Source organism: Ambystoma mexicanum, chromosome 1q (assembly GCF_040938575.1).
Source record: "Ambystoma mexicanum isolate Mex_15411 chromosome 1q, UKY_AmexF1_1, whole genome shotgun sequence".
In the NCBI taxonomy this organism is placed as follows: Eukaryota; Metazoa; Chordata; class Amphibia; order Caudata; family Ambystomatidae; genus Ambystoma; species Ambystoma mexicanum.
The window spans coordinates 550,526,779-550,539,612 of record NC_090922.1 but is presented as its reverse complement, the minus strand read 5'-3'; positions in this window follow the sequence as shown (position 1 = coordinate 550,539,612).

Below are 12,834 nucleotides of genomic sequence, written 5' to 3'. Positions count from 1 at the left end.
AAGGACAAAGACTACTGCTCATTAATAAATTAAAGGGAAGTCAATTGATTTGCGTTGTAAGGTAAGGTCATTTCAAGATAGGAACAATAGCCATATTACGAGATATGCTGAGACCGAGGGACTGGCTTGTACACTTAGATCTCAATGATGCCTACTTTACTGTTCCTATATACTACCTATATTACAAAGAATATCCTCTTTTTTCAGAGCAAGGGATTTCTATTTCTGATTTACATTGACAATATTTGAATCATTGAAGAACCTGCAGAAACATACAGAACTCACTTAAAATAATTAAATATTTACCAATATCAAGGTATTATCATCAACTGAGAGACTTCAGAGAGATGTCTCTCCCAGGTCATGCAATGTCTGGGTCTCATGATGGAAGGAGAGCTTGAGGAGAGTACTTTGATGTCCCCAGTCGGATCTCTAAGGCAGCCTAATTTGTTTCCGATCAGCCTCAATTCAAGGTATTTACCAAAGACCTCTTTTTTTCAGGGGTCTGCAGGAGTTCAAGATGAACTGTTTTTGCAAGGGAATGTCCTATACAAGTATAATCCTGTGGTCTATTGAAGCGACAGTGAGCAGAAGATGCAAAGGTGTAAAACACTTGTTGACTCATGGAATGGTCAAAATATTTTTGTTTCTTCCCCAATACTACTATTGGAGTCATGTGCCAGCAGAACAACTTGGGGCTTATCTTGTGCTGGATGTTCATTGTCTTCCGAGGAGGCTTCAGTGAACATCTACTGTTTGGAGATGCTTGCCAAATGAATTGCTCTCTGAGTGTCTACCAAAAACAAGGCGATATATGCCATACACTCTTGCATGGACAGCATGTCTGCACTCCAATACATCAATCACCTGAGAAGCACACGACCCAATAATATGTCCATCCTGGCAAAAGATTTTTAGAAGTTATGTTTTGCCTAAACAGACACATCATGGTGAGACCAGAATTCCTCCCAGGTTAACCTACAATTTAAGTTTAACTGGTGTGACTTTCATCTTTGGGACTTAGTTAACGGGAAGCCAAATAGTATGCCATTCTAGAGGTTATGAAACAAGTGGGGACCTCTTCAGATAGTCCTATTTGTGCCCCCAATGCACAAAAACATGTTTCTTCATTTTGATGCCAGACCGGATATATATGATGTCCCCTGCGGAGTAATCAGTCCCCTCAGAAAGTGGCGAAACAAGGGCTGGCCATCACAGTGAATGTCAGGAATTGCTCACTGCCGGTGGCATCACAATGTGGAGAATAGTTGGAGCAAGCAAATTGTGGCAATTACAAAAAAAACAAGAGCCAGTCCTTAAGATTAAACAGAAGCAGGTATCTGGCAGCCAAACACACCCAAATGCCCAAATGTCTACTCAGTTGCTTCAGCTTGTCAGCTGGCTATAAGAAAATTGGTGGAGCGTAACTCATAGGGTACTGGCTTCCAACACAACCTAATGCTCAAGGCTTCCACTCCAAGGCCTCTCCATGCAGCTACCGCTGCTTGGTAACTGAAACAGCTGGCTAAAACACCCAGTTATCCCCCTCTAACAGTAACCTTCCCTTCACTCATGCTTATAGTTACTATGTATATCTGGGGCACAAAACCAACTCCCAAGGATGGTCATTGGCTTGATGTGGTGTTCTCCTTCAATTTCTCTTTGGGTCCTACCCATCATGTTCCCATTCCTTAAATGAACCACCATTTGTTGCTCAATAATAGAAGGAGCCTTTCTACACCTTGCAGACCGCCTCTGGCACCACACAACCTCCTGTCCAGACTAACAAGCTATTAACTATAACCATCTATGTGGCAACATACACTCTGCAGCGAGGCACTTATACAAGAACAAAAACTGTTGGTTTTGCTAATGCTTGTATTTAACAACTTTCAGTGCAAGGAACAGATTCAAGAACACACATTGGTTAAAAATCAAATGGCTGAAGGTGCACTTGGTCAAAACATTTCATTATGCCATGGGCTGTTTTACAACTGCAAATAAGCTGTTACATGTCAGAAGACTACATCAAATAACCATGACATCCCCTTAAAAGTACAGAGTTTGCTCAACAAGATCCCAAGGTGGTTCGTTGGGAGGAGCAGATGGTATTGGCCTAGCGGTTAACATGGCCATGGGTGGTCAATGGGGGCTTGGAAGGTAAAAAGGCAGACAACATCCCCTGGCTTTGCATCCCTCACATCGCATGCTTTTCCTAGCTTAAATTCATATGCTTATAATGTTCGACTCACAGGCAGCATTTACAGTGCTATCCAAAAGCCAAAGCAAACAAAATAGTAGGGGATTCCCATCCGCTCAAGTTCATGCTCCATCTGTGCCCTGATTCTGACCTATTTGTAATATCGGGTGTTCAGGAAACAGGTCCAGAAACAGCAGGTTGCTGCCTGCCACCTGTGAATGAAGATAAGGCAGATAGCTGTTCAAAAACATAAATACAATGTAATAAAATCAACATTGTCCATGTGGGACTGCACTGTGACAGGGTCAGAGCTTGATCCTGTAAAGGGCTACAAGGACACCTTCCAATTTGGGCTAGGCAAACTATTAGGGCTTATGCCGCAGACGATTATACCACACAGGTGGGGGGAGGGAGTTGGGAGTGCCATAGTCCCTGAATTTCAGTTGTTTACTGCCTATAGAAAACCCTTGCATCCCATGTGCACTCCCTCCTTGGCTAGGGGGTTAGGTGGGTCATGTCCAAGCAATGGTGGAGAAGTAGGCTTCTCTTTACTGGAAAGTTGAAAACCAGTTATCTGTAGAAGTAGGTACATTGATTTGTGAGCAACAACTAATAGCCCCAAAACGCTTAAAGACAGAAAAATGAATATGGCACATGAGGCACACCCACAGCTTATAGGGATGGAAAGTAAGGTACAAGAAAAGTATTGGTGGCCAGGGGTCGATTTATCTGTAGAACAGTCAGTAAGAACATATTGGCCCGGTTCAAATTCCGACAAAGGAATTAAGTAAGATAAGCAAGGCATGTGTCCCATTGTGCCACCAGAGAAACTATGGGAACAGTTAGGCATGCACATTGTAGGTCCCTATCACAATTTACAGAGGAGTGCCAGTTTATGATTGGTATGAAAGATCTATTGTCCAAATGGCCAGAATTAAAATTGGTGTGGCATACTTCTAGTTCAGAAAATATAACATTTTTGGAGAAGACATTTCACAGAGAAGGGTATCCCTGTGAGATAGTAAGGGATAATAGACCTCAGTTTAGAAGTATTGACATGGTGAGGCAATCATGAGGCACAGGGTTCAAGTCGGAATTCACTCCAATTACCATCCAGAATTTAATGGGAGATTTGAAAGATTTAATAGGGTTGTCTTAGGGGCAGTAAAGGAGGCTATAAGGAATAACCTAGAAGACAAGAGAGAAATCGAAATATTGATCTGGACTATGAAGTCAAGTGCCAATGGTGTACAGTCACCAGAATGACTATACACTGATAAATCCTCAGGTACATTCATTGAGAATAACATAAGATTCCATGATACACCGTCCGCTCCTTCCAACCACCTCACTCAACGTTCCGGAACGTCCCCATGGAATCCCATGACACAAGCATACAACACACCTTTCCCCTTAAAACAAAAACAGTAAGGACAGTAGAAGGAAAGGCAGGGAGATGCAGAAGAGAGATTTGAAAGGTCCTTATGCGAATCCGAGCAGAGCGCTAAAGTGGGAAAAAGTGGAAGGTAAGAAAATACAATAAGAAAATTAGATAGAATTAAAATAATTGCTGGTCGGCAAGCTCCATACCAGCCGCTGGCCTGACCACAGGCATGGTGACTGCTTCACTGTCTGTAACCAATTCCTTGTATGAAACAACATGTACACTGGTTGATGTCCCGACTAATGGTTCTATCCCTCAGTTGTTTAATACTGTGAACCTTAAACGTAATATTCTTTCTAAACTTGTAATGTTGGTTTCCTCTAATAACCGTTCTTTCCATATACTATTCATCTCGATATATGTTGCTCCTCCTTTCTGGATCCCAACCAGCTTGTACTTCGCTACTTCACTTAAATTCCATATGAAGCCAGCCTCCAGTCCTACAGCTTTAGGCCAAAGGTCTCTTACCTTCTTGGGAAGAGAGATTGTTTGGTTTTCCCATGCCAACACTGTGACCCTTCTTGACTCTAACCAGTTCTCCTGGCACCCACTTTTGTTCACCAAATGGTTTTCCTGTGTCACAGTATATCTTGCAGTTGTCTTGGGATTGACAGAGTAACTTCCTAATTTTATGGTTTGGTATCTCTTTTTTCCTGAACAGAAAACATACCTAATTACGATTAAGGTTGGAATTTACATGATTGTCCCACATACATTATGTTATGTTATGTTATGTCATGTCATGGTATGTTATGTTATACACACTTATAAAGTGCACATCCACCCAAAGGCATCTTGGCACAAGGACCACAACAAATACACCTGAAAACAACACCCTATCATCTAAAATAATAAAGTTTTCAATGAGCATCTAAACTTGTAATGATTCTCAGTTCCACTAAGAGAAAATGGCAACACATTCAATAACTTGACTGCTGCAACAGAAAAGGCCCGGCCTCCATTCCTAGATAACCGAAATTGAGGAATGGTAAACCAAGTAGCATTGCACGACCAAAGAGTCCACCTATGCACATAAGGAAAATACTTGTCTAGTAAAGATTCGCCCCTTGCCGGTACTATGCTCGATGTACCACACATAGGGACTTGAATTCAACCCTTTTAGCAACAGGAAGTATAAGGAGTCAGAAATGAGAGGCAGACACAAAGGTATGTTACCTCTAAGTCAAAACTATTCTAAAGAGGATTCTCTCTACCTGAAAACTAAACTAAGGATCTGTCTGTGTGAAGTAGTTTGTAACTTAAAAAGCAGTCCTTGTGTCCAGAACATTCTAATCAGACATTCAGACTAGAAACAAAACAACAAAAAGTGCAGGTAAATATATTTGACTTAGTATCAGTAAAAAGTGTTCACAATGGAACTTATACGTATAGTTCCAAAAAAAAAAAAGTACAAAGTGGATTGCAGCAAAATCAACTACGGTCAATTCCGCCGCAATTCTTTATACTTCAGTAAAACAACCCAAATCCATCAAATTCACCAGCTGCCAGAAGTCAGCCATTTTCTTGGATTTCAAAATAGACAACATAATCTCTGAATCCTGTTGTCTGTGCCTTACATGTTGGCACCTAGTCCAATTTGTATACTTGGTTCGAATCAAAGATACCATCACCATTCCCTGAATTTTAGGATGTGCTTGTTTTTTAATGGCCATAATGCTAGATCTGACTTCCTTCTTTTTTTCTTCTAGTCCTCAATCATATTTATGATTTTTAATACCACCAGAGATCTTCAAACTTGCTGATCTGCCCTCATTAAGTGGGTTAGCAATATTTGTTGCCAAAGTGGATTAAAACATCAGCTCAATGTCCAGGAGGGTTGGAGCCCATCTCCCCGTCGGCTTCTGGAGAAGCGCGACCGCCTCCCTTGGCTTCTCGCCATCCAGCTGGTAAGCTGCTGCTTCGCTTTCATTACGGCATCTGATCTATGCTCTATGTATCCACGATTTATTTCCCAAAGCGCAAACATCAGCTGCTGTCCCTAGAGAAACAAAGTTCAACCTCTGAATCTGCTGCTGCATTCAAATCCACTGCCCGATTCACAACAACAACACTATTTGAAAAATGGCCGCTGCTGTGTCGGGCCCACGTTGCCTGGTAATACCCACAGCCACCTGTGATTGGCTCTGCGGTAGTATTTTATCCAATTATCACCGCCGGTAGCCGGGAGTCGGCCTTCGCAATAGAAGGCCTGCAGTAAAAGGCTACACAACCTGTCTGTGCCTGTCCGTGCCGCAAAGGTCCTGGGCTCACCACGCTGCCCACAACACAACCGCTCTTCCAGACATTTGCATAAGCTAACCAGGACTATTCCACCTACACGCTACTGAAACCAAACTTTAACTATCGTTATTCACTTGGCGCCATATCATCCCTCTCCTCGCCTCCCTCCTGAAAGTACAACTCACTAGCACAAGCACCCTTCGCAAGTGCACCAGAGTCGCCCATCTCAACACATATTTTGCTGCATCTCTATTAACTATATCACCGGCAAACTAACGTGCATTTCTAGCTGCACTGAATAATCATATGTCTCAATTTTTAAAGACGCTCCTGTGTTACTGTTTGCCTGCCCGACTGAACATGTACCGTGGCATTCCCAGTGCCTGACATACCTGCCTACATTTGAAAATCAAAATTCCTGAGATTTATGCCCCGCCCACAGCCACGCAAGACTCCGCCCATTTGCACATGGCTCCGCCCACACGTCCAACAGGTAAACTCGGTTGTTGTAGGCTTCAGCTTGCTTACTATAGCATTGAAAATAATTAATTCAATGCTATAGTTAGCAAAATGAAGGCAGTGCTGCCGCCTTGACAATAGTGCTTTCAATCCATGTCACTGGATTGAAAGCAGCATTATTCCTGCTGCAGCGCCGCCTTCATTTTGCTTACTATAGCATTGAATGAATGATTTTGGTAAGCAAAATGAACGTGGCACCGCCGCCGTAATAATACTGCTTTCAATCCAATTATATCGATTGCAAGCACTATTATTACAGAGGTCGGGGGTCGCATTGAGCACCGTTTCCGGGTCCCGCCCAATTCTCCACCCGATTGGCTACCGGCGGCAGCCAATCAGGTGGAGAATATGACGGGACCCGGAAAGAATCTCAAAATTCCTGAGATTCACGGGACTTTGCCGGAGACCCGGAGAAATGCTTAAAATTCCGGAGTCTCCAGAAAAATTCCGGAGGTTAGGCAGGTATGGTGCCTGACCTTGTTTCCAGCTCATTCTAGCGTTCTTCACTAAATAACCATATGCTGCTTTTAAAGGATGCTCTACTTAAGGCGTTCCTGTGCTACTGATTGCTGTTTGCATTATTAAAGGCGCTCCTGTGCTATTGATTGCTGTTTGCATTTTTAAAGGCGCTCCTGCGCTATTGATTGCTGTTTGTATTTTTATAGACGCTCCTGTGCTATTGATTGCTGTTTGCATTTATAAAAGCGCTCCTGTGCTACTGAATGCTGTTTGCATTTTTAAAGGTGCTCCTGAACCACTGTACATGTACCACAGTATTTCCAATGCTTGAACTAGTTACCAATATATTTAGTGTTCCTCATTGAACATTTGCCTGCTGCATTTGTAAAATGCTCCTGCACCTAAGTTACCTAATTATCGCTAGCATAGACCCCACTGTGAGTCATTCCCATGGGTCTAACTCCACTCCTTTCCCTACGATCCTCTGCACAACCATGGTCACCTGGGCTGCCCTTACAGCCACAAACAGAAATATGCTGACTTATGTTACACCCATGTCTCCTAGCATCCAACTATCGATGTCCAAGAAACTTCCCTCCTGCACCCGTATACCCCCATCCAATTTCCTACAATCAGGCCTTCCACCTACACTTATTCACACACACACCATACTACTATCGCCCAGTAACCACTACCACCTCTCCCCCTATCAATGGATAAAACAATTTGCAATCGAACCCTCCCCCAACCAACCATGTACACTCCAAAACAGGAACACCAGACTAGGCTCTAGATTGAGGCCCACACAGTCTCTTCCACAGTGTCTCGAGCACAGACCCAATACACAACACTTTATCCACCAAAAACAACACCCCTCACAGAAAGCACTCCCCAAACAACCTTGCTTCCCTTATCAAGATCTGACTCATTAATGTGAGATCCTTACCTGCCCATGCCCTAGATATTGCGGACATCATAACAGCCAATGACCTCGATTTTCTTGCAATCACTGAGACCTGGCTCCACACGGCTGCAGGGACATCTCTATCACTAGCCATACCTGAGATCTCAAACATTCTAAAGGCGGAGGTATAGCATTCATCAGCCAGATTTTGCATTGCCATTGACACAGCAGTGCCTGCCTCTGTCACTAGACATGCATATTATTCTGATACCACTGAGGCCTAGTCCCCTGGGCGTGGGATGATGAGATAAATAGTCTGCAGGATTGTCATATCCTGGTTTGTTTAATAAAGCAACATCCTATTCCTGCAAGTGTAGGAGCCACCTCTCTGCTTTTGCTGATGGCTGTAAGGGCTGCCCCTACATGATCGGATTTATTGGCTTATGATCTGTTATAATCGATATGGGATTCCTGATTAGGTAAAGATGATAGTGTATGCACCCTGACAGTACTGCAAGAGCCGCATTCTCGCTTTGAGAGTAGTTTTGCTCAGCCCATGATAGAGCCCTGAGGGCACATGCAATTGGAAAGACAACACCATTTTCATCCTTCCGAGTAAGGACAGCCCCCAATCCAAAGTGGCATCATACTCTGTTAGCTCAAACTGGTGAGCCGTGTCATAGAATGTCATTGTCTTGGTTCAAGTTATCGCATCCTTTATTTGTTGGTAGGCCCTCTATTCAAGCGGTGTCCACTCCCAGCTTGTATCTTTGTTTGTAATTTTCCTCAATAATTCCAATAGTGTTTCTGGATCTTTTTTAAAGCACCCATAATATGTAGCCATTAATAGCAAGATCCTTACTTCCAATGGGTTACTGGGTGCAGCAGCAGCATGTATGTCTTTTACCTTCTGAGGGTCAGCAGAAAATCATGCAGCTTGAAAGACGTAGCCAAAAAATGTCCACTGTTCTTTAAGAATTCACACTTTACCCTGTGGATGATTAGTCCTTGCTCTTGTAGTCTGGCCAGGACTTGCATAAGGAGACCTAGATGTTACACTTCAGATGAGGCCTGCACCAGATTATCATCACTGATGCTTGGCACTCATGCAAGACCAGCTAACACGCTTAATATTGTGTGCTGGAAGAATTTTGCAAATGACACAAGAAAAGCCACTTATTTCTATACAACACTTGGTGGGTGGTGAAGGTTGTTATGTAGAGAGATTCGGGGTGCAATACCACCTGATGGTATCCAGCATTGAGGTGTCATTTTGAAAAGACCACTGCCCCTTGGAGATCCACAAATACATCATTAATTGTCAATGTGAAGTGCTGTTCTCTCTTGACAGCTTTACTAGGTATGTGCATGTCTACACACACACACACACACACACACTGAACCTGGTTGCTTGATCTTTGTTGTGATTACCCTTGGTGTTGATCCTGTGACTATCGCAATTATGTCAGCATTCACAGGTTTCTCCAGATTCAGTTCCACTTGTTCTCTTCTTAAGGCCACAGGTTGATCAGTATACTATGTGCATCCTTATGTGGGGACCTTTTGGACATCAGACCCTTTGAAGCCCTTTTGTATCTTTCTGCCGGGCTAGCAACATCATCTTAGTAGATGCCCTAAGCAAAATTCATTACATGAAGTGCTTGGTCTGCATAACACCCTAACATTGTTTCTTGCTCCTCACTTCTGTGATTTAAAATCAAATCCAAGAGAAAAGTGTGTAGGTGGGTGGATTATCACAACCTATCTCACTCTTCTTGGTTCAGTCTAACCCATGGACTCTGACATACCAATGTTCACAACCTTATTAACTGGGCGAGTGTACAAAGCCTGGGATGGGGGAATACTGGGGGATATTAGTGTTCAGACTACTTTAGATGAAGACATTGATTAATCAGAATGAAGTGAATGTACTGTATTGCTTACTACAAATTGTGAGGAAGAAATTGGATCAACTGGGCGGCACAATCTATCCACCAGGAAAGAACTACTAGAGATTCTCCTATAATTGCTCGAAAAAGGAATGGTGTTACTTGTATCTGGATAGCAGGAGGGGCAAAGATTGTGCCTCAAAAAACAAAGAGGCCATCCACTATAAACGCACTGTGGTATCTTCTGTCCTACTTCACGTGAAACATCCACAAAGTGATCTTTAATTAGAGACCGTCAGCCGCCTGTGGCGAACCCAGGAAATCACTTTATTAATTAGGTTCTCTCTAGATTAAGAATGGCAAGCCCTCACCCCAGAAACCTCCAATCAAATAAACACAATTATGGTTTTTGGGCTATTGGTTCTTCATCACCATGGAGGAAAGGTCACAATTTAAGCAATAAGCCCTGAGACGGGGGCATTACCATCTCATGTAATGCCTCGGGGGCCCATAGTTACGCGGTAATTCCCAAACATCTAGGGGATTATTTCTATTAGGACCCCAGCCTGTTAGACCGGGGTAATAATAGTTTATTTTTTCGCTGTAAAGACGCTCCAGAATTTCGCAAACGAAAAAGAAATGTCCAGCATGTATCAGGAAACTAAGCCGATTTTCCATTTTCATGTTGGCCATTTCAATTTTTTTTAAAAAAAGTAAACCAATAAGAAGGCAACCATGGAACAGAAGAAACTACTATATATAGTCCCTTCTCCCTTTCCATGGCAGCTATTTAAAAGATCAGAAAAACGTAAACAACCGAAATGTCCACCATGTAAAGGAAGAGTGGACAACATGTAGTCCCTTCTCCATTCCCATAGCGGCTGAAAAAGATATGCTGGTTGGCGGAGCAGGAAAGAACGTTGCGGGATGCAGCGTGGGAACCCGCTGAGGTAAGGCATTCACAGGCTCGTAACACCCGCATTGCAGCCAATTGAAGGCGCTGTAACAAAGATAAAACTGCTTGCCGGGAACAAATAGTAGCAAACTCATTCTGGTTATGCATTGTCCAATCATATATTGAATTCAAACATGCAGAAACATCTTAGCAACAGGAATCCTAATCAGAAAGGGGGCCTGGGCAGCTATAACCATGGCCCTTGTAGGATTGACCAGAAAACACTACTACCTCTCCCACATACCGGGTACTGGTCTGGTTTTCTTGGGATGAGAGGAAACCAGGAAGCAAGGAGACCTATATATCCCAGAAGGCTGTAGCCCTTCAGCTTTCTATTTCCTCAGGGAGACTAAAACCTGCTCCAGTCGAGCAGAGAACACTATTTAGTTCACTTTACCAAACTGCACCAGGTGCACTACTATTGCTGGCACTATCACCCTCAAACGGGTGAACAAAATGAAGGGTGTATTGGATAAAAAAAATGGTTTGGCCATTATCCTCTCCACTCGGACCAAGGTACCCTTCATAAATGAATGGAAATAGATGTTTCTTTGAAGGTGTGTCATTAAGGGCGGAGCCTTCTGCTCTACTCTTGGCCTCTCAGCCTTAGACATGAACAAGGAACAACGAACAATGAACAAGAGATAAGACCAATTCCCTATGCTTCCCTACCTCAACTTCCAAGAAAAACTTGGGAACATGTAAAAAGTGGCTGACGACAATTGACTTAAAAAGGCTGATTTAAAAATAAAATATAAAAATAATAATATCAAAACATTAAAAAAATATTCAAAATCCATATAAAGAAAAAATACAAATAGGACAACAGCTTAATAGAAGTAAAAGCCTCACGCCTGCATTGAACAGCACAACCCAAAACACCATATCTCGTTCAGAGCCTGAATGTCTAAAATCATTGTGTACAATGCACCGTCTTGCCACAACCATCATAGCAGAGAACGCACAAGAAGTCCAATGGGCTTGCCCAGATATGTCTCACATACTCTGCCACCGGTGGACCAGTACAAACAAATTCCAAAGATTCTTACAGCACACTCGCTGGGCACTCAAATCGATAATGGAGGAACAATACCAGGCTGAACCTAAAGTATGCAGTTAGCTGGACATATCCCACCAAGAAGCTCTACCTTTGGCTACTTTTCCACTTTTCACTGTTCCACCAATCCACCCACCCAAGCCTGGAAAAAGTATTCTCAATTGGCGAGCACTCATTAATTCTCCTAAGCTATTTGAGCAGGAAATAACTGAGTCCCACTTTATAAGTTTGGGTACCATATAGAAGGTTATTTTCATTGGAGTGTATGCCTTCCATTAACGTCATTCCCCATTTTGTTCATTTGTATCACAAACAGGGCTGATGTAACTTGCATTTCCACCACCTCCCTGCCTCTCCACCATATAAATGCCCCAGCATTTGTGCCGACATGCATTTTCATGCCGGTAGAAATGCTGGGGAATTCCTATGGAGCCCACCGGCTTTATGCACAAGCATAAATAAGGCAGATTCCATAGGGATCCATTGTTCATGCGGTCTGCCATGTCTGCATGGCAAGCAGCATTTACAAATGCAAATAAACGATGACTGCCATGCTCGCATGGCAGCCAGCATTTACACGTTTACACAGGGGAGTGCAAATGTGCAGGGCAAAGGGTGGTATGCATGCATGTATACTGCCTTTTGTAATGTACATTTTCACTCCACAGGGCAAATGATTACAATTTGGCAGCAGGGATCATCCTATGTGTATGTCTACATGTAACGGCTCCCCGCTGCCAAATTACAGCCTGGAGCAAAATGAGTGGCATGTGTTTTTTTTAATGTTAGCGAAAGTCAGAGTAAGGCAGCAGAGCAATTGAACAAAGAAAGGGCACCAAACCTTATCCTAGAACAACTATAGGCCTCATTTCGACTTTCAAGGCTGCCTCCAAAATCCTGTCCGGGTCCGGGCTGGTGGAGGGGGGACTTACCGGGACATTCCGCCCTAGGCGGACCCGGTAAGTCCCCATTCCAAAAGACATTGCCCATTCCCATTTGAGCCCCCATAGGGCTCAATGGGAAGGCGCCAATAACGGTACCGCAAATTGCGGTACCGTTATTATCTCCAAGGTCCCTTAACGGGTCCCGTAAAGAACGTGTGGTCCGACCACACGTCCTTTACGGCCCCCGCCAAGGGACCTTGGAATTGGGTGGTAAGGGATTAC